At 39.9% G+C, this 22,166-nt stretch overlaps 1 protein-coding gene across 6 annotated transcripts in view; it reads left to right on the top strand.

Annotated features, from left to right (window-relative positions):
- Positions 1–57: 57 nt before the first annotated feature.
- Positions 58–22,166, top strand: part of arhgap9 (Rho GTPase activating protein 9) — a 67,576-nt gene continuing 45,467 nt past the window's right edge. The window contains exons 1-3 of one of the 6 annotated variants that reach the window (XM_034687239.1): positions 59–338; positions 16,776–16,800; positions 17,137–17,221. The gene's annotated coding sequence lies outside the window, so the exon portion shown is untranslated. Of the gene's footprint in view, positions 339–16,775; positions 16,801–17,136; positions 17,222–18,099; positions 18,217–21,078; positions 21,157–22,166 lie in introns of those variants that run through there. The other 5 variants (XM_034687259.1, XM_034687275.1, XM_034687267.1 and 2 more) reach the window with 5 other exon arrangements.

Genomic DNA, 22,166 nt, shown 5'->3' on the forward strand with positions numbered 1-22,166 from the left:
ACAGAGTTTCAGTCATCTCATTGGTTCTTCGCAAAATCATATTGTGCGCTTTTAGCCAATCTTGACCCACCAAACCCAACCAGCGAAAGCTATTTTTTTATCCACTTAAAGCGCCAGGAGGATGTATCACTATGGGCTGCACCGGGCAACTTAGTGCCCGTGTATGACTGTTAATCTGCCAAAGTGCTCGACAGAGTTCATCTCCCTGCGCCCATTTTCTAAATGATGTAAAGTTATACATATTTGTATTCATCCCACGAGAAAATACCTGACTCCTACTCTTTCTCTCTACACTTTACTTCAAATACACAGCTGAGCTGTCATCACGTCGCTGCAAGGTGAGTGATGTTTTGTCTCTTAAAAGCAATGATGAGATTTCTGCTGAGTTGTTTAGTCAGACAAATATTTTTCTGCCGCGAAATAACAAATACTTGCTGCAAGCAATGTCGCGCTTCTGTTATTCTCAGGGTTATCTTTCATTGCACTGTGATATTAGTTCAGCATAACAAACTGTGAACCTCCATCTCTGTATTTTTATTTTTAAATTCATTACATACTTACACTGAATTATAACGTGCATTTGTTTTTTGAAGTCTCTTCTTTTAAAGATCTGAGATCAGTATTTGACCATCCTACATCTGAGTACAGGTTTAAAAATGTCTTAATCCCCATCAGACTAATGACTCATTCAGTGGTGACAGAGGCAACTTGCATAAATATGAATTAATAAGATTAACAAAGTGTTTCACGACCATAATTATCTTTTAACCTACTTATCATTATTCTAAACACATATGGATGTTTATATTTGAATAACAAACTTTGCATTGATTAATTTTAAGCCTCACTTAAACCTTGATTCACTGGGTAACATTATTACACATTTTTCACAGGGCTTCCATCTAGTGTCTAGTTTGTGGGGGGAAAAGTTTTGGACCAGTGCTGCATGTCTAATGTTTAGTAGTTTGAGTCCTACCTCCACAAGTATTAGACTTTGCAGTTACAAAAATAGAAAGTGCTTTTTACAAAACAATGCATGTATTCACATTGTATTGTCAAACCACAGGAAGCCTTAACTGTCACACACTCTCAGACTCAGCTGGGGCACTGCATGAGAGCTACACAGGACCAGCGCACTGTAGACACAACATACACCAAAGAACACTTAAACCTCACAATATTTCTTGTTGAAGAATAATTTACCTTTTTAAAGCTTCATTTTAACCCCATTTGAAAACATACAATACATATACACACTTTTTTGACGTGTAATATAGGGAATTGTGTGTATTTACATTGCGTTTACATTATGTAATTTCACATATTTCATATCTACAAAAATGCTCCCGACTCCATGACACTCATTTTGGCCATCTCCATGACCCGGTCATTAGATGTCACACTGATATCAATCAGTTATTCTCAATACTGTAAATATGACATGCTTCTCTTCATGCGGAAATGTTTGCATGCTCCTGTGACCAAGTTCTAGGCTCTCGCATGCTACTTCATAGAAATTGCATAGAGCGTTTAACCACAGGGTGTGATGGAAACAGTTTGACTGACGCATTGCATTTTTGCTCTTTTATAATCTTTCTTAAGTCCATGCAAAGAAGGAGATTTGCTCCCCTTTTCGCCAGCCTGTGACGACACAGGCTTGGAAGATTATTCTCCAGTTGCAACACTGCTGATTAAAAGTGCCCTGTATGTGCAGCATTAACAGAAGGGTTATTCCCCTGTAATTGCTATAGTGTGCTCTACAGACTGCTGTATGCATGTAGTATCAAAGACTGATTGAGAGGCTGAAGCATGGTTTGTAACAAGTCAGATTATTCTGCCGCTTTGGGTTGTGTGATCCACCTCAAAGTGGATGATGTGTTACTATTTACATGCTAAATTATACACTACGAGGTCACACAGCTCAGAAAACCTCATGTGACTTTTCTTATTTGCACTGTACACATCAGGTATCAGCCACACCACAAACTGTGTTCTTGTCTTTCAAAATAGTCAGAAACCTAAGCACACATGACGTTGTTTGTTTCTCTGGATCAAAATGTTGTGTTTTGCTTGTTACTGTAATGTTAAGGGTGTTCACAAGAAAGTTATGACTCATGTGACACACTTTCAAATTCCACTGGGAACCTAGACTAGGTACACTTTTTCTTTTAGATATAAGAAAAAGTCAGTTGTTGTTGACTCAAGTTTTAGGGAGATGTTATGATTCAACCTCCTGATCATATGCAGGCTAATGTTTTTAAAGTGCAGGGCTGTGTTAGTGATTTGTCTAAAAGTTTGTCCTCCCTGTTAATATCCACAAGGATTGACTTCACTAAATGTATATCCTGATTATCTAAGAGTTGAGACTTTCTTGATAAGTTTAACCTTTTGAGTTAAAGTTGCATGAAAAAATCTGTTTGTGCCTGTGGACAAAGCAACTAATTTCACAGTTGTTTGAACAGGAATTTAAATTTGGACTTTCCAACTAGTCTGAGGATAAGAAAACACTCACATCGAGCCAAAAGTATTAAGCACTTGCTAAACACAGGATCTTTGAGTCTTTTGTAAACAATTTCAAATTGGTTGTAGATTGTGGGTAACATCGCTCTAGTCATGTGGTTATATGCCAGTTTTACCACACAGCCTACACACTACTTTATCTATTATTCCTTTGACCTACTAAAGAGGGTGATGATGTTTAATTGATAATGTGACTAAATGCACACAACCCTATCCAACTGGAAGGTCTATCTTAATATTTGAAGTAAGTTATGTTAACCTTAACCTCAGATACATTTGACATAACCCATTCCAATGAATTAACATTAATTAAAAAATCTATACTCTCTCATCCTTTTTCAGAGGGCCTGTTTTATAGGAACACGTGAAGTAGTGGTGCGTGATAGTTAGTTACATCCACAAACTTCATCTTTTTTCAATTAAGGGCAGATCATTTGTCAAAATTGTGAACATCCCTATGAAGTTCAACACAGTTCACTTTACAAAGACAGTGGCTGGATTGTGACACTAAACTCCAGTCAAAATAGAGCAATACGTAAATGTGTAGGTCTCTGTTCATATCAGCCATTCCCAAACTTCCCAGAACCTTCTGTTATAACCTTAATAACACTTGATGAATTATATCCAAATATGTTCTTATATTCTGTATTCTTCGATAATCATTTGTCTAAATTGGCCTTCTCCAATACATCACAAATACATTATCCATTCATATGTATGTAACAAGTTGTTAGCATAGACTGTATAGAATATGGAGGTAGTATCCGTGCCGTCGCCCATCTGTTTCTGAAGTGCTGTTTTGAGGCCAATCGTCTGCGGGAGCCATGTTGCTGCTGTCGAGCGATTGTGACGTAGAGAGGTGGGCTTTGAGCCTCCTATCCAACAGCTACAGTGTTCCCGCCTGTCAATCAAGTCAGCTGTGCCTATCATTGGAAGACTCATAATCTCAATATCTTCGAAATTGCAGGGTTAGAAAAAAATTCACCCCCTGTACAGTGTGTGCCGATCGATAAATGAGCTATCCAGACTACACTTGTCTTTTGTACCAGGCTGTAAACATGTTTATTTCTGCTGTAAAGATTGTCTTTTTTGAATTGGTGTGTATGTGGTTTCCGGTACTTCCGGAGCCAGCCTCAAGCAGATCCTCGATGAACTGCCATTGTTAGCACTTCCGCATTGGACTCATATTTTTAGATCGGAGGTTGCTGCTTGGTTGTTAGGCACTTAATTAACGCTCCTGTAAGGAGTTTTTGACTGGTTATGAAACAGACTGACATGAATACTAATGCTTTTACATGAACTGCTAAAGCCAAAAAGACTTTCAACAAGAAGATTTATTGTTTCGAAATAGTTATTATTAATGCTTGAAACCACTGGCAGGGCAGGTAGGTGGCGGGTGAGGTGATTAACAGAATGCTGCAGAAAGTCTTTTTTCTACATTTCCAACAGCATAGACACAGAGTGTGTGATACATTTGAATATAAGAAGTAACCAGGGTGAGTTTTTTAATTCTAATTTTGTACAGGATACCATAAACCATCGATCAGAGGTGCTGCATTGTCCACAGGGGGCACCAAAATTAACACAAAAGTATAGTTCCTCACTGGGGCTTTAATAGAAAAAGAAATTCAGAAACTTAAAATTGAAAACTTTTATTTATTTATCGTAAATTAACTCTTATAGCCCACCTTACCCACACTTTCATGGCCAAAGAGTGGGCAGTGGACCACTCTTTGTGATTCACTGGTCTATGTGAAAGCAGATTACCATCACAGCTACTTCACCTACATTCACATCTGTGCTGTGTTTTAATCTGGTCCAGTTTAATCCTGTGTTTACTGTCAGCATGTAGTGGTTTGTGCTCGAGGTATGCAGAGTTACAGTACTATAAATATTAGCCTAAAAACAGAGAATAAACAACTGTGTAAACAAATACCACAAAATATAAATATGTGTCACACAAGGCTGGAACAGCACTCATATGCTGTTTTAGTGTCACATAATTCATGATAAAGCTGAGTTTGTATGAGAGCTGAAAGGAGTTGTCAACTAGATGTAAAAACAATACTATTGTGTGTGGTTTCAGCTTCTTTAAGGGATTGAATTTTCGCTTTTCATTATCATTAATCACCTGAAATATTTAGTCTGGCCTCTTTTTCAGACAACATAAGGCATAAGAAGATGCCAGCATTTCCTTTTGTGGACTAAATACGACTAGCTCAAAGAAAATAAGAAAGATATTTTAGGAAAGTAGCTGTTCATTGTACAGACTGCAACCACATGAGTGAAGAGTGGTTGTCAAGTTGTTTCTAGAAAAACAGCTGTTCTGAATAATTGAATTAAAAGACCCAAGCATCGTGTGTAAAACAGACCCTAACCCCTTGTCATTATTTGTTTAATGGTCCTTTATGGAACATCTATCCCCTTTAAGCATCAAAGCAGTGTGCCTCCTCTACACACTGTTTGCCCTGGGAGGTTTAGCTGCTCTTCCTTGTGCCCCGGCAGTATCGTGCTCACTTCAGCTGCACACGGCTGAAAGTGGGTCTTTGACTTGCCTGATAGCTTTTGACAGCTCACTCTCATCCCCGGTGGATCAATGGAGCTCAGCGCGCTTCATTAGAAACATCAATGTACCGCACATTCCCACAGGCTCAGCACCAACCCGTGAGCTGGCTCCGAGAGGGAAGGTTTATTTTGTTATTCTCCAAAGATCAGCCTTCACTTCTCTGAGAGACTTTTTATTTTCTTCAGCTGGAGGAAACTGCAGGAGTACTTGTTTGTTTCTCATGGACTGATACTGAGTATAAGTAACTATAGGCACAGTGTGAGTCATGAGACGCCGCCCTCCATGTGTTTTTATTTCAGTTTATATCACATGGAATAAGAAATATTATAAACACTTCTTACTTAGTGTCACTGTGAGGGGCAAACCAGTGCACTTCAGTCTCTAGTAGGTTTTAACAACTGTCTCAAATGTGGAAATAATTTGGTTTGGTTTGATAAACCTACATCTTTAGAGCTAACTTGGTGGATCATGATGAAACACTAAAAAGAGTAGTTGATAGACGCACAGCTATTTCCAACAAGACAAGAAGTGGATCACCTTGAATCTTTTTTTAGGAAGATGCCAAACATAGACAGAAGTAACTGCGGCTCAGAAGGTAGACAGGTCAGCAGCTCCTCTTGTGCAGTTTCCTTTATAGTGAAACCCCAATAGCTCCTGAAGGCTAGCTTTAGTGTTCAGTGTGTATGAGTGTGTTCCTTTGTCTGTGTATAGAGTGTACTTAAGGAATTGATGCAGTCTGTGTACCATTCATCTGTTCTGCTGGTCTGTTTTTTTAGTAGATTTTGTTTTTAGACTTTTGATTCTTTGCCAACACAGAAGTACAGAGGATGAAGACAAGGGCACAGTAGAGATACTACTGAGATTGAGAAAGGCAAACAAGCCCAGATGTGCATGCATCCAAAACACAAAGAATAGTTCAAATAGGTACCATACAGTGCAGTACAAAAAAATCCAGCACAATCAGTCCCCAGATTGGTGTCTCTCCTTCTTTATACAGGTATACTCAATGAAAGGTCCCCAGATCTTTAGAAACTGAGCATGAGTGTTGGATAGTGTGAACTGTATTTCTCAAGGTATAGGCAGGAAACCATGTAATTAAACGATTTTTTAAAATCAGGATGGGGAAGCTGATTACCACTCTCTCTCTCTCTCTCTCTCTCTCTCTCTCTCTCTCTCTCTCTCTCTCTCTCTCCCTCTCTTTTGCTGTGGCCATACCAAACCTCAGGGCTTGTTGTAAAGTAGATTAAAAAGTTAAAAAAATTGTTGGACCAAAAACTTTTTGGTTTTGGACAAGACCAGAAAAGATGACCCAAGTGGGGTCCCATCATCCAACTTGCACTAATCACAGGTACTGCAGGTCTGTTTGATGTGATCTTCTTGTTTTAGAACATGTACGGGGCAAAATAAGCAGTTTGGGCTTTGAGAAATCATTGTGATTACTTTTTACTAATATTTAAGTGAAGGTAAGTGCTGAAAAACAGCTGACTCAATTGATCAAATGATATGAAACATAAGTGTTGCACATCAAATTGGAATTTAATTGTTTTTGCAATATGAGCATTTGCAATGAATATATAACACATAACATACAAGTCGAATGAAAAGAAAAATATTTTATGTCAACATCAATGCTTTTCAAACTCAGTTTACTTGTTGGATGGAGGGGTATGACGTCTGGGTGTTGACACTATTGTGAAGCAGTCACATGAAGCTAAAGCTATCAGCTAAACTGATACAAATTAGATTGGTTAGTGATGATTTAATGGTGTAAAACAAACACATTTTTGGATTTTGGATTCAGGAGTGATATGATGCAAACAGACATTGGGTAAAAACATGGACATAAACTAATGTGCACTCTTAAATATTTGTTTAATTAAATCTATTTGTTAAATCATGTCATACAGCCATGTGAACTTTAATGTACACCTTAACCTTGGCCTTTTAAAAGTAAAATTTAAAAGTGACGCTCACCATCAATGCTGTATTTCTCTTTCATGAGAAAAGCTGCTTATTTGAATGACAAGCATTTTTCATAAGCTTAATTCTTTCCCTGAAATGAGCTCATTGTTATGATTTGACTCCAAGTAAACTTTCAGAGTGTTTTTCTTCCCTTTTTTCTTTAAAGTGCAGAAGTTAATTAAAAAACGTGATGCTTGAATTAATTCTTTAAAGAGTTTGAAATGCCCTCTGAGCAATCATGCTCCACTTTGCCTAACTGGTCCGTCTGGTTGTTGTTTATATTTAAATATGGGAAATGAGAAGTTGAACATTATACGAGTGAACTCTCTGAAGAAGTTTGTTTTGTACGTGTCGATGCAGGCTGCAGGGTTCATTGTAAACAACAGTGTTGCGTCAGCAGGCGCTTGAAATGATGGCATCACATATATGAAATGTTGTTATGTGCAACAAGAACACAAGAAGCACACACACACTGGAGACACTGGAGAGAGAGGGGCTGGTCACAAAGGCTTCTGTCACCATGATAGTGGAGAGCCTGGGCCAATGGCTGCTTCACTGTCATCATCTGCTTTTTGATTGGCTCTCTGATCATTTATACAGCTAATCACTGAATGAATCCTGCCCAGCTTTTTAATCACACACACACACCCACACACACATACATACATAGATGTGTAGTTGTATGCGCGTTCAGCCCACCGTCACACAGGGAAACACAGTGTGTGTTTCAGTGTCTCTCTGGTATGATCATCAATAATTTATGGCTCTGGGAGGATGAAAGGCTGTTTTGGCTCTAGGCACGCGTCTCATATGGAGAGAGAGACATCAGCACTCACAGTTAAAACCGTACATTTATAGAAGTGAATGCTCCTTCACATGGCTGTCCTCAGTAGAACTGTTTGTCAGATAAGAGTGGACTGATTTTAGGAAAAATGTCTCAATTAGTTCATATAGGAAAATACAGAATAATAAAATACATGAATATAAGAAAATAAATGACACAAGGTAGTGGTATCCATACATACACGACAGAGAAATCTTTGCTCAGGCATTAGACACAGAATATCCTACATATTGTGTTGTGATTAGAGACAATACTGATACCTGTATAAGACACTGATAACAGCACAAGTGTCAGTGTCATAATGGAGAGGAATAACAAGAACACTCACATTATAACATGATACAATTGGCTACAGTACAATGTGAAGCATTGCGATGCGGTATTTTGCGATATATGTATATGAATGATATATATAAGATCAATTAAATATGAAACATGGCGATACAATACTTGGCGATAGGATAAGTGGCGATACTGTACGTGGCGATAATGTACGTGGCGATACGATACGTGGCGATACGATACGTGGCGATACGAGACGTGGCAATACGAGACGTGGCAATACGAGACGTGGCGATACGATACGTGGCGATAAGATACGATGCGATACGATATGTGGTGATACAATACCTGGCGATACAATACCTGGCGATACGATACGTGGCGATACGATACGAGGCAATACAATATGTGGCGATACAATATCTGGCGATACGATACATGACGATACGATACGTGGCGATACGATACGTGGCGATACGATACGTGGCGATACGATACGTGGCGATACGATACGTGGCGATAAGATACGTGGTGAAACGATACGTAGCGATACCATGAGTGGTGATACGTAGCGTGGCGGCACGATACATGGGGATAAGTTGTGATACCATATGTCATGATACGATACGTGGCGATACTATACGTGAGGATATGTTGTGATACAATACGTTGTGATATATCCCGATATGGTACGTCGCGATACAACGATACGTGGCGATACTAGACGTGGCAATAAGAGACGTGGCGATACGATACGTGGCGATAAGATACGTGGCGATAAGATACGTGGCGATAAGATACGAGGCGATACGATATGTGGTGATACAATACCTGGCGATACATTACCTCAGTTAAATACATCCTCTCGGTCTATATTTCTTAATATTTACAGACCACCTAAATACTGTACTGATTTCTTTGATAACCTTATTGAACTCCTGTCTCTTATCTGCACTGACTTTGATTCTGTTTTAATTGTTGGTGATTTTAACATCCATGTTGACAAACCTGAGGACAGAGTGACTGAAGAACTGTGTTATGTCCTTGACAACTTTGGACTCACTCAGCATGTGACGCAGCCCACACACAACAGGGGCCACATCCTAGACTTGGTTATCTCCAAGGGTCTAAACATTTCCAAGGTTCTGGTATCTGATGTTGCTCTCTCTGATCACTGCTGTGTTTTCTTTGAAAGTGATTTATCTGTGAACACTAATGTTCAAACTGAGGTTATCTCAAAACGTTACATTACTGAAAGTACCAGTGATATATTTATTCAGGCTTTCTCTTCCATAACCCCCCTCTCTAGGTTCTCTGCAAATGAACTTGTAGAAGATTTCACTTTAAAAATTACAAACATTATTGATTCCATTGCACCAACTAAAGGAAAAGTGGTCTCCAATAAGAAAAAATCGCCTTGGAGGAATACCATGCAGGTCAAACATGAAAAAAAGGAATGTCAAAAAGCTGAGCGCAGGTGGCGTAAAACAAAGCTTCAGGTTCATTATGACATTTATAAAGAAAGACTTCACATGTTTAATCTAGAACTGAAAAAGTCAAGGCAGACCTTCTTCTCAGACATTATCTCCAAAAACAAAGATAATGCACGCGCCCTGTTTGCTACAGTCGACAGGCTAACAAACCCCCCTGTGCCAGTGGCCTCTGAACACTTATCTACCAAGGCCTGCAATGAATTTGCATTCTTCTTCACTGCCAAAATTCAGAAAATCAGACAAGCAGTCAGCACTACTGTACGAGGTACTGGGAATGTGTTATCTGTGTGTCCACCAAAAAACAACTCAATCACTATGACACAATTTAATCCAATAAATTACAAAAACCTACAAGATATAATACAGCATTTGAAATCCTCATCCTGCTGCCTTGATATTCTACCATCACCATTTTTCAAAAAGGTTTCAGACTGCATGACCTCAGATCTGCTTCAAATTGTCAACATGTCTCTTCGTACAGGTGTCTTCCCCCAGGTCATGAAAACAGCAGTAATTAAACCCCTCCTGAAGAAGAACAATTTAGATGCATCAGAAATGAACAACTATAGGCCAATATCAAACCTCCCTTTTTTAAGTAAAATTATTGAAAAAGCTGTTTTTCAACAACTGAACAATTATCTAATGATAAATGACTGTTTTGATGTCTTCCAATCAGGATTCCGATCACATCACAGCACAGAGACCGCTCTAGTCAAGGTCCTCAATGATATTCATTTAAACACAGACAATGGCAAAATCTCAGTTTTGGTATCACTTGATCTCAGTGCTGCTTTTGACACAGTTGACCACAAGATACTACTGGACAGACTTGAAAACTGGGTGGGAATCTCTGGTGCAGTACTAAATTGGCTTAAGTCCTATTTAAATGACCGGGACTATTTTGTGTCTATAGGTAAATACACATCTGAGCGGATGAAAATCGTATGTGGAGTACCTCAAGGATCCATTCTGGGGCCTCTACTATTCAACATCTACATGCTCCCCTTAGGTCAGATAATAAGAAACAACCAAATAAAATACCATAGCTATGCAGATGACACACACATTTACATCACCATATCACCAGGGGATTATAGTCCCATACAAACACTGAGTAAATGCATTGAACAAATCAATGACTGGACGAGCCAGAACTTTCTTCAGTTAAACAAAGAAAAAACTGAAATGATTGTTTTTGGAGCCAAGGAAGAAAGGTTAAAGGTTACTGCTCAGCTCCAATCTGCAATGATGAAATGTTGAAACCAAGCCAGAAACCTTGGTGTAGTCATAGACTCAGACCTTAATTTCAGCAGCCACATTAAGACAATTACAAAGTCAGCCTACTATCACCTTAAGAATATATCAAGGATTAAAGGACTTATGTCTCAGCAGGATGCAGAAAAACTCGTCCATGCATTTATCTTTAGCAGACTAGACTACTGTAACGGGGTCTTTACAGGACTCCCTAAAAAGTCCATCAGACGGCTGCAGCTCATACAGAATGCTGCTGCTCGAGTCCTAACAAGGACCAACAAAGTAGACCACATCACTCCAGTTCTTAGATCTCTACACTGGCTTCCTGTCTGTCAGAGAATAGACTTTAAAATCCTGCTGATGGTTTATAAAGCACTGAATGGTTTAGGCCCAAAATACATTGCTGATCTGCTACTACTTTATGAACCACCTCGACCTCTGAGGTCATCAGGTACTGGTCTGCTTTCAGTTCCTAGAGTCAGAACGAAACATGGTGAAGCAGCGTTTAGTCATTATGCTCCACATATCTGGAACAAGCTCCCTGAAAGCTGTAGGTCTGCTCAAACTCTCACCTCTTTTAAATCAAAGATTAAGACTTTTTTATTTACCTCTGCCTTCCTATCTTAGATTATTTTAACCCACTTTAAATTAGAATTTTAATGTAATTTTTAATATATTTCTAATTTTCCTTTTCTTTTCTGTTTTATCATATTTGTCATTTTAATTATGTTCTTTTATGCTTGTCTGAATGTCTCCAATGCTTTTAATGTGTTAATGTAAAGCACATTGAGTTGCCCTCGTGTATGAAATGCGCTATACAAATAAAGCTGCCTTGCCTTGCCTTGCCTTGGCGATACGATACGTGGCGATACGATACGAGGCGATACGATATGTGGCGATACAATACCTGGCGATACGATACGTGACGATACGATACGTGGCGATACGATACGTGGCGATAAGATACGTGGTGAAACGATACGTAGCGATACCATGCGTGGTGATACGTATCGTGGCGGCACGATACATGGGGATAAGTTGTGATACCATACGTCATGATACGATACGTGGCGATACTATACGTGAGGATATGTTGTGATACAATACGTTGTGATATATCCCGATATGGTACGTCGCGATACAACATGCAACAAAATGATATAATGCAATAAGATATGAAACAGTGCGCTACGAAGATGTGATGTGACATGATATATAGAGCAAAATGACAGTTATAGGTTCATTCTAATTGTGTGTGGCTATTGTAGAGAGTATTGGCTCAACACAGCTCAGTTTTCTAGGTGAGAAACCAAGCAAGAGGAAACAGCATTGAGGTAAATAAGCCTTGTTACTCATCAGAAATGCACTGATTCTTTCATGAAGGAGGACCCTGAATATCGAAGTGTTCTCTGAATTCAAGAGCAGAGGAAAGAGTGTGTTGTAAGTTGTAAATATTGTAACGCCTTTGGAGACAAGGATGTTAGTTTGGACTTTATAAACCATTTTGATATGCCTCAATTTTTGAAGCTGCTTCATTCACACCAAACTCGTTGCCTGTTTATGTCTTAAAGTAAAATATCTTGAGTCATCAAAGTTTCAAATTTCAGTCTGTGATCTTGACATCTGTTTCAGGTATGGTTTGGTATGTCTTGTCTGGTAACTCCTGCTTTGGTTTAGCATTGATTTTTAGGAACATTTCAATGCACCTCTGGGCTCTTTCTAAGATAGACTCCTGTGCTACATCTCCCTCTACCTATAATGTATGATGTGGATCCATGATGCAATACTCTACCTCACACAGCTTTATCTGACTGCAAGTTTGGACTTAAAGATCTTGCTGAGCAGGGAAACCACAGAGTAGATGTCTGCATGAGAAGTGATAGTCATCAGACACATGAAGCACCTCCATTCAAAGAGATAAAAGCAGCTGACACTCTGAAATCAGCGCTTTTAACTTATTTTTTCATCATTAAATTCACTACACAGTGTGCACCATGTGGGGCAACTTTATCTCTCTCATTTTCTAGTGAAGCCTTTGGTTATACATTGATATGTAAATACACTACAGTCTTTGTGCATACGTGTGTGTGTGTGTGTGTGTGTGTGAATCTGGATGGGAGAGCACTCAAAAAGCCCTTTGAAGTTCCTCATTCACTCCTTACTCCTCATCCCCATGTCTCATCGCTCTTTGAAGACCTTGTAGCAATGATTATTAAAGACACCCTCATTCCACTTCAAACGTATGGAATGAATATGGATATGATATGACACCAAAGTTTCTACCGAAATCACACTTCACTCCACTATCATCCTACAGCGTGTTGAAGCTTGACAGGCCCGGCGATCTTTAACAATCTCTGTGGAAGCTGAGTTTCATGATTCTCGAGCTACATGAAGATTGCACATTCTTCTTTTTATTCATAAAGCTTGCAGTACTCTCGGTTTCTGGCATCATCCTATGTGTTCTCTCTATCCTTACCCAGGCATGTAGATTCTCTCTAAACCTCCTCTGCTTGTTCCTACCATATCATTTATTACATGGTAATTTGCATTCATCATCTCTCTCTCTCACCCTACCCTCCAGCGACAGGGCTGATTTCAAGGGTGTCATGATAGCATTAGCAGCAGGTGGTTTGCATGGATGACTTAGTCCAAGAACTACATATTGTTTATACTTTACACGACTGCCTTTTCCAAAGAACACCATGTTTTTATTCCTCCCTCGAATCTCATTGTGCCCTTGAATACATCATGTGATTTCATGCTACTCTGACAAAGTGAAAAGCCCCCACCACTAAAACAAGTGTGTTACACTTTAGGTTTCTTTTCTTGGATGTGTGACCTTCACTGTGTGCAGAGCTTGAGCTGTCAGATCTGTCTTAAAACTCCTGTAAGGATTTTTTTAGCTGGTTATGAAACAGATTGATTTTAACAGTGATTCTTCTATATGCCCTACAAATGAGACCATCAGTGAAAAGATTGATTATTGTCATGTAGGTTTTCTAAAGCCTGTAACTGCTGCTTCAGGGTAGGTGTTAGACGAAACTACACCCTGCGGTAACCAGCATTTGATTTATGATTAGTGATATGTTTGACTGCTAGTCAGAAAACATGACTAGTACACGTACAAGAAAAATCAGCAAAGAGATGGATGTACCACTTTGTCCTCAGGGGGGCACCAAAATCATTGCAACTGAAAGTTCCTCACAGTAGCTTTAAAGTTATGGGGAAATTAAATTATATATATATATTTTCAACACATACAATATGTCTTGCACCGACTTTTCCAATATTCCTGTGTCTGAGGAACAAATGAAAATAAAATGACATAATTTTGAACATATTCCTAATGGTGTTTTTGAGTTTTCATGCACTCAGGAGGCATACATTATTTTTCACCCTAAAAACAATGTCCTGCATTTCTCTGTCCCTCCCCCAGCTACCTTTCATTTATTGGTCTGAACTGTTATTGTGTTTGAATATTTTCAGTTGAAGTGCTAAACACCAATCTATATCTGCTACAATTCATACCCTAGCTTCCTGTGTTTGTATTTCAATTGTAGTAAATAGTGTGATCATTTGTGTTTGGTGTGAATGCAGCATTAGGGCAGTGGTTAGACTCCTCCCTCATCCACAGGCTTGCCCGTTAGAAACAAGGCCACACCACTTCCCTTCTTTGAGGCTAAACTACCCTCTATAGCTCCAGTTATGACATATTGCTTGTTATCAGTTTGTTTTAGAGTGGATTCCACGGCAGTGTGCGTTCATGAATTTAGAACTTTTAAGTAAGCACACAGTGGAAGGGTGTCTTTGATTGGCTGTTTGGTTTAAGTGCGAAGAACCATAATAATAATAATAATTGATAGGTTTTGTATAGCGCTTTTCTTGACACTCAAAGTCGCTTTACAGAAAAATAATAATAATCAAAAAAATAAATAAATAAAGCAGATGAATAAAACAGAACAAGGACAGAGGTGGGGCGGGAGCAGAGGTTATGTGTTGTATGCTTTTTTGAACAGGAAGGTCTTGAGGTGTTTTTTAAATGATGGGAGTGAGTCAGAGTTGCAGATGTTTGGAGGGAGAGAGTTCCAGAGAGTTGGGGCAGCGATGGCAAAGGCTCTATCCCCCAAGGTGCGGTGCTTGGTCTTGGTGATAGGGGACAGAAGATTGGCATCAGATGATCTGAGACGGCGAGACGGGGAGTGGCGATCGAGGAGGTCGGTCAGGTATGAGGGGGTGAGGTTATTTAAGGCTTTGAAGTGGACTCGGTGCTGTATGGGGAGCCAGTGAAGGTGCTGAAGGATGGGTGTGATGTGGGCTCTGGAGTGAGAGTGGGTGAGTGACCGGGCGGCTGAGTTCTGGACGTATTGGATTTTTTAGGTCAGTGGAGGGCAGGCCATAAAGGATGCTGTTGCAGTAGTCCAGTCTGGAGGTTATGAAAGCATGGATGAGGGTTTCAGCAGCAGAGGAGAAACTGAGGCGGGCAATGTTACAGAGGTGGAAGAAGGATGTTTTGGTGACTTTTCTGATATGTGATACATTTCTAACATAATCAATAATGATAAAAAAAAAAACACTCAATCATGTTATAAAGTTTAACATGATTGAGTGGTCTTTTTTGATTTTGTGACAAGAAAAAGTGTGATGACTGAGAGAACAAAACCTGAAGCATGCAACGCTTTCAAGTAAAGTCAAAGAATCATGGGAATATTGGTGAAGCAGAGAAAGGGTTGATTTGATATTAAGAATTAGGGATGGGCATCTCACACAAAACTACAATTCAGTTTTTTGTTTTTTTTTAAGTTTAAAGAAGTTCCTCTAAAAAAGCTTTGATGGCTGAAGAAGTCTCTGTTGTTTTCTCCAGCTCCAAATCTTGCAGCACCACACCTGGTTTCTAAACACATGGCATTAATGTTTTCTTCTTCTTTTATTATTAACTGGGGAAAAAACTGCTATGAGATATGCTATGGCCACCATGTGGTAGCTGTACCCCATTACCGACAGGCCCTGGTTAATAACGTTAAAACCTATTAAAGATGGAATGATACTCTCAGGAAATATTCCATTTTATATAAATCAATAACGATTTGAATATTTGAAAATCATGACTCATCCATATAAAAAATGTTCAACATGTTGAACTGTTTGCTTATATCATATCCGGTCATATCAGACACAGGTCTGGAGGGGCTTTATAAGCTCTTGAGTGACTCTATGTTCAATCCACTGTGATGGATTATCAATCTCAGTTATAAACAGACTTTTATACCAAATTTTGTGGCAAGAGATGACTGTGGCTTCCTGGGAGTGGGGAGGTTAAATGTAAAAATTGATATGTGCTTTGGATAATGTTTGACTAAAACACGCTAAACCACCAGTAGGGCCTTTAATCTCTCAAAGTATGTAATCCAATGGCTTTTCAGGATGCACCATCAGATCTATGAAGCATTTAATATTCAAACTTTGCCAGAAATCATCCTCTAAAAGCTCTTATAGACACCCTGAAAATCCAGATATGATCTCAGCTTTACTGCTAGCATCCATTCAGTACATGTGCTAACTATGTTGTTAATGTTTGATGAGCAGTCTGCCCTGTGTGTGGATCAATAGCCTGATCGATGAACTGGGCTTGTGGTTGCTTTGTATGGTCAGCAGCAGCAGTAAGCACACATGTCCTTTCTCTCTCTCTCTCTCTCTCTCTCTCTCTCTCTCTCTCTCTCTCTCTCTCTCTCTCTCTCTCTCTCTCCCTCTCTCTCTCTCATGTTACTCTTTTGCAAACACAGTTTATTTGCATGGATGAGTGATAGCCAGCTGACGCTCTATCTCTGTCACTCCCTCTGTTTTTATCTCTCAGGCAAAATGCTGCTCTATGCGAGGAGGTCAGTGGGGGTTCAGCGAGTGGAGGCCGGATCACTTCTCTTCATAGGATTAACAGTGTGTGTGTGTGTGTGTGTGTGTGTGTGTGTGTGTGTGTGTGTGTGTGTGTGTGTGAAAGAGAGAGAGAGACTGTGAGTGATTTTCTGCAGGAGGAGAGCTGCAAGCTTGTGTTAAATTTAGTGGTTTTCTGCCCCACCTTTATCCTCAACCCCTCTGTGTTTGCTCTTTAATCTTTATCAGGACAGAGAGTATAACTCTGTTAGTGCGAGATGACAGTTATTTGAATAAGTTGCATTTTTTTTCCTCCATTATATTCCATTCTTTTTTCTGTTTTTAAGGCTCATTGCGGAATACAAATGGATGTGACTGCAGAGTGAGCCAGTGACCACGCTGACATAGAATCGCCTTCACTTCAGGACCATGGTGAGTCACTCTCACTCTCTCTCTCTCTCTTTCTCTCTCTCCCTCTCTCCCTCTTTCTTTCTCTTGCATGCATGCACAAATGTTTACTCTTCATTTCTTCTGACTTGCATCCTCACACACTCAGAGCTGCAGAGAACACACCAAAGCAAACAGCAGAGCTCATTTAGTCTCAGTTTTTCCCATCTGTGTTTCTGACAGTTTTTCATGCCCTCTTCATTTGTGTTGTTGATACGACAACATAAGCCCTGTGCCCTCAGCCCTCTGGCACACACGATCCTTGTCGTGGCAGGGGGCCTGTGTCTGTCTCTGACACCATATGGGCCTCTCTGTATATTTGGGTTTATGACGCCAATGCCCTATGCACCGCCATCTGACCTGCCAATAGAAACAGTCTGGCCACATTTTCCCCCTTGTTGATCTGAATTTACCATGATTATAAGTCGTTCTTTTGAAATTCAGCACACAATGATGCAATTTGAATACGTCCGGGATAAGGTAAACCAACTTTTTTTGTATATTTAGTCAAAATTGCTGATTAGATTTACATTGTTAATTAATATAAATCCTGCAAGCTAAAATCTTAAGTTGCATGGGGAGGAAGACAGACCCTCTTTAAGTGTTATCCTGTCTGAGCTTTTATCCTAAGTGTCCCAAAAAAAAAGCCCCAACTCTGAATAATGCAACAAAGGACTTTAACCCCACTTTAACAACCTAATTTGCAAATGATGTGGTAAAGCCTACTGCGTTTTTGTAGGACACCTGCACAGGAAATGATGATGCACAATTTAGTTTCAGCTCTTTCTCAACGAATGTTGTGTTATAGATAAAGTCCCACAGAGGCTACGTGTCATAAATTGATTTTGGGTTTAGTATGGTGTTTAGAGCAGTCAGAAGGAACAGGAAGAGGAGCACAGGTGTACAGCAGCGTCACATCATCTCTTCCTCTGTGCCGAGAGACTAACTTGTGGACAGGTTGTATGAACAGGCACTGCTGGGTATGTTTCAGCCTTTCTTTAAACCGTCTGTATGATGCAATTCTTTCCTGCCCATCTAGGCAGTAAATTACACATTACCGAAGTCATGCAGCAGGATTGTTTTAAGCCAAACAACTGCTACTCTCTGCTCCAAGGCTCGGCTATGCAGTAATTAAAGCTCCTCATAGAGCTGCGTAGAAGTCAGGAAGGGAAACAAAGCAACTCTGAACCGTTAACAGTGTTTGAGTACTGGTGAATGCAGCACAAACACACTGCTTGGCTGTCATCATTTAAACTGCCTCAGACGATACACATCAGAAAAAGAAATGGTAAGACAGAGAGGATATGACCCAAACTGTGGTTGAACCTCGATGTGTATGCAGCTTCCTGTTTGCTCACTCGCCTTCTACCTCTAGCATTGGCCTCTGTCCCTTCTGATATTACTGCTGTTTCTCAGAAGAGTCGTTTTAAGGCACCAGACCAGCAAAACTAAAGATTTGCATTAGCTCATCAATGGAAAACAATATTTCATCACTTCATTGTTATGTTTAACTTTTATTGAAAAAAGTCCTTTTGACATTTATTCAAGATTCGATAAGACAAGATCAGATAAAACTCTACTGTCTGCTTTTTCTGAGATGTCATGCGTCACAAGGATTCCCTAAAGAGGAAAAAAAACACATAAGCTAATTCATGTAGCTGTAATTCATGTTTATGCATGATGCATACCTAGATGGACATCTCATAGTGCCAGCCAGCCATAAATTAAACATCAATGTAAAGCGTCCAGTGACTCAGATGACACAATGACGGTTGACTGCATGAGTAGACAGTGCGTTGTGGCCCAACAAATGAAGAAAAGGCACACCACAAGACTAAGCGTTTAACCATCCTCAGACCTTTAACATTTATTTAAACATTTTCAAAAGTACAAGTTGGTGACACATTTTACTTACTTCTAAAAAAGAAAAGTCCCGAATATTTAATATTAACTGTATAATTCTTGAGCAAAAGGACACGCCCTTAAAAAAGAAAGACATTAACATGTGTTGCTACTGCTTTATTTGTTCTGGTATGTCTTGCTAATGCTGGCAGCAAATCTCAACTAATGTTAGCAAACGTTTGATAGTAATTGCTGCCTGACTTTTCTAACTTTGTTCATGAACTTTATCACGTTTTTTTTTCTCTTTTTTAATGTAGCTAGTATAATTTAGCACTATTAGTCTTGAATTACCATGACAAGTGTCCCTGGTCTACATTGGCATCTAGAGCTGCATGATAAGTTGTTTTCAATTTCCTCATACGTGCTTAACGTTAAGTACAAAAAAATACCAGAAAGCATTCAATATTTAACAACATTTGAAAAGTACACTTGCCATACTTTCATAGTTGGTATGCAAATATGTAACTGTCACATTAAGTTCTCAATACATAGGCTACATCTTCATGCTATGTGGCAAATCCAAAGACTGTATAAAATATGAAAGTAGTATCCGTGACTTCACCCATCTGTTTCTGAAGCGCTGTTTTGAGGCCAATCGGCGGCGGCAGCCATATTGCTGCTGTCGAGCGATTGTGACGTAAAGAGGCGGGCTTTGAGCCTCCTAGCCAACAGCTGCAGTGTTCCCGCCTGTCATTCAAGTCAGCTGTGCCTCTCATTGGAAGACTCGTAACCTCAATATCTTCGAAATTGCCGTGTTAGAAAAAAAATTCACCCCCGTACAGTGTGTGCCGATCGAGAAATGATCAATCCAGACTACACTCATTTTTTGTACCAGGCTGTAAACATGTTTATTTCTGCTGTAAAGATTGACTTTTTTGAATTGGTGTGTATGTGGTTTCCGGTACTTCCGGAGCCAGCCTCAAGCGGATCCTTGATGAACTACAGTTTTTAGCACTTCCGCAATGGACTCATATTTTTAGACCGGAGGTTGCTGCTTGGGCAAACCAGAAGATTCAAGGCTAGCTAGCACAAATACCATAAGATTAGGGATGCTCTGAAGTTACTTATTTCTTAATCCTTTAAAAAAAAAATTATTCCCATTAACCAACCAATCTAAAGGTAAGAGAACACTCAACATACAGTCCACATTAAGCACAATTTACTTACAATTAGCAGGGCTAGCACCATCAGCCCCTGGTCAACCTTGCAGGGTAATGTTGGCATGCCTGTTTTGGTTACACATTGTGTCAGTCGGGGGGTTGGACTTGTTTAGCCAGACATTGCCATTTGTCATCTGTGCTTGTTACCAGGTAGTAGAGCATTACAGCTTTGGCGTAGAAGCCATTAACTGGAGCTAGTGGCGAGGGGCTGCTCTACAGTATAGATACAGCAATTGAAAGATCCAACATTTGACCAATATTTCATGCATTCCTACACTAATAAAAGTATTAGTAATTCTGGTGCCAACCATATAGTGTATGTTAGCAGTGAGCTTCCTGCCAGTATTAGCTACGTATAGCCAGGCAGGCAGGCTGTCCCTCAGCTCAATCATATGCTGGTACAGAGAGATTTCACTGTAAATCTCTTTGGCAGTGGGGGTCACAGATTCATTCCTGTGCTTTAATAACAGTAGGATTATAAAGGTTCAGCCAGCTAACCCTTCCCTCACTTACATCAGTTCCACATGGCTCACAGCTCCATCCAGCTTCATCCTCTCCTCAACCCTCTCAGCTTCTCGACTTCTTACTTTTCCATCCTGACTTTCTGCTCTATTTGCACTTTTTTGGTTAATTTAAGGATTTTAAACTTTTCTTCTCTCTTTAATCGTGTTAATTATAATTCCGCTCTGCGTTTTTACCTCCTCAGTGATTACATGCTTTGTGTCTTTTTACATTTTCAGGGTTGTCTTTCTTGTTTACCGCCTCTCCTCTTGTCATCCAGACTGATACGGGTTGGGTCTGACTGTGACTGAAACACTGTTGCTAGGTGCCGAGGGATGTTCCCCTTTCCATGTGTGTGTACGTGTGGGGGTGGGCGGGTGCATTTTTCTGTGTGAGGCTGTATCGCTATGTGTCTGGCAGAAAGTTGGATGTTCTCTTATGTAAGCGGGTCTTGGCTGGGTAGAGCAGGGGTTTAGCTCGGGGATGCTGGCTCAGGTGGAGAGACGGAGACAGATGCTATTTTGGGTTTACTGTGCTCCTCCTAACATCCTCCAAACGCATGAGTTATTCACTCACACGTGTCTCTGAGCTCCAACAGGATGAAAGCGACAATGAAAAAAGTTGTTTACTGGGGCCTTGTACAAACATTTGCAGTGAAATTTCTTACCCCTCCTTGTCTTTCAACTCCCTTAATTGATGGTTTTATTAGTTAGCAAATATTTGCTATAGCAGTCAGTTATTTCTGTGTTGTGCTGAAACAGGAATCACTCATCAAAAGAATATATCCTTGTACAGTTAAATCCCTGCATCCACCGAGGAGTGGGTGGCATATGAGTATCAGTAGCGTCACATTCGGTGTCACACTCTGCCACAGCAGGGACTTTGTAAAACTGTCATTACCCTGATAAACACACAAGTTTTGGTTTTCCTCTGCATGGTTTGGCTTCAGTGCACACACGAAAGAGATTTATTTCCCCCAACACTGATGACCTATGAAGCACCCATTTACACACAGAGTGATGCAAGAGGTTAGGTCAGCTGTAGTTTCTAAGTCTATTGAAATAGGCTTAATGTGATTCCCAGTTTGGCCAGTTTGTTTGTGGGAGGTCAGATCACAGATAACATTTTTTTGGGATAGTCTGATAAAGATCTGGGACAAAATTTTTTAGAGCTTATGGCTTTAAAGTTTGAATGATTGCAGCAAAGAAAAGCATCCTGTATGACTGGAGATCACCCACTCCTCCCTGTTTCCAGAAATGTCTCAATGAAACTGTTGTTATGGCACAAAGGGAGAGGATATGGTTCCAGAAGTGTGAACTTGTCACTTTTGAGTCCTCATACACCTCGTGACAGAAACATCTAATCAA

Source organism: Notolabrus celidotus, chromosome 1 (assembly GCF_009762535.1).
Source record: "Notolabrus celidotus isolate fNotCel1 chromosome 1, fNotCel1.pri, whole genome shotgun sequence".
Lineage (NCBI taxonomy): Eukaryota > Metazoa > Chordata > Actinopteri > Labriformes > Labridae > Notolabrus > Notolabrus celidotus.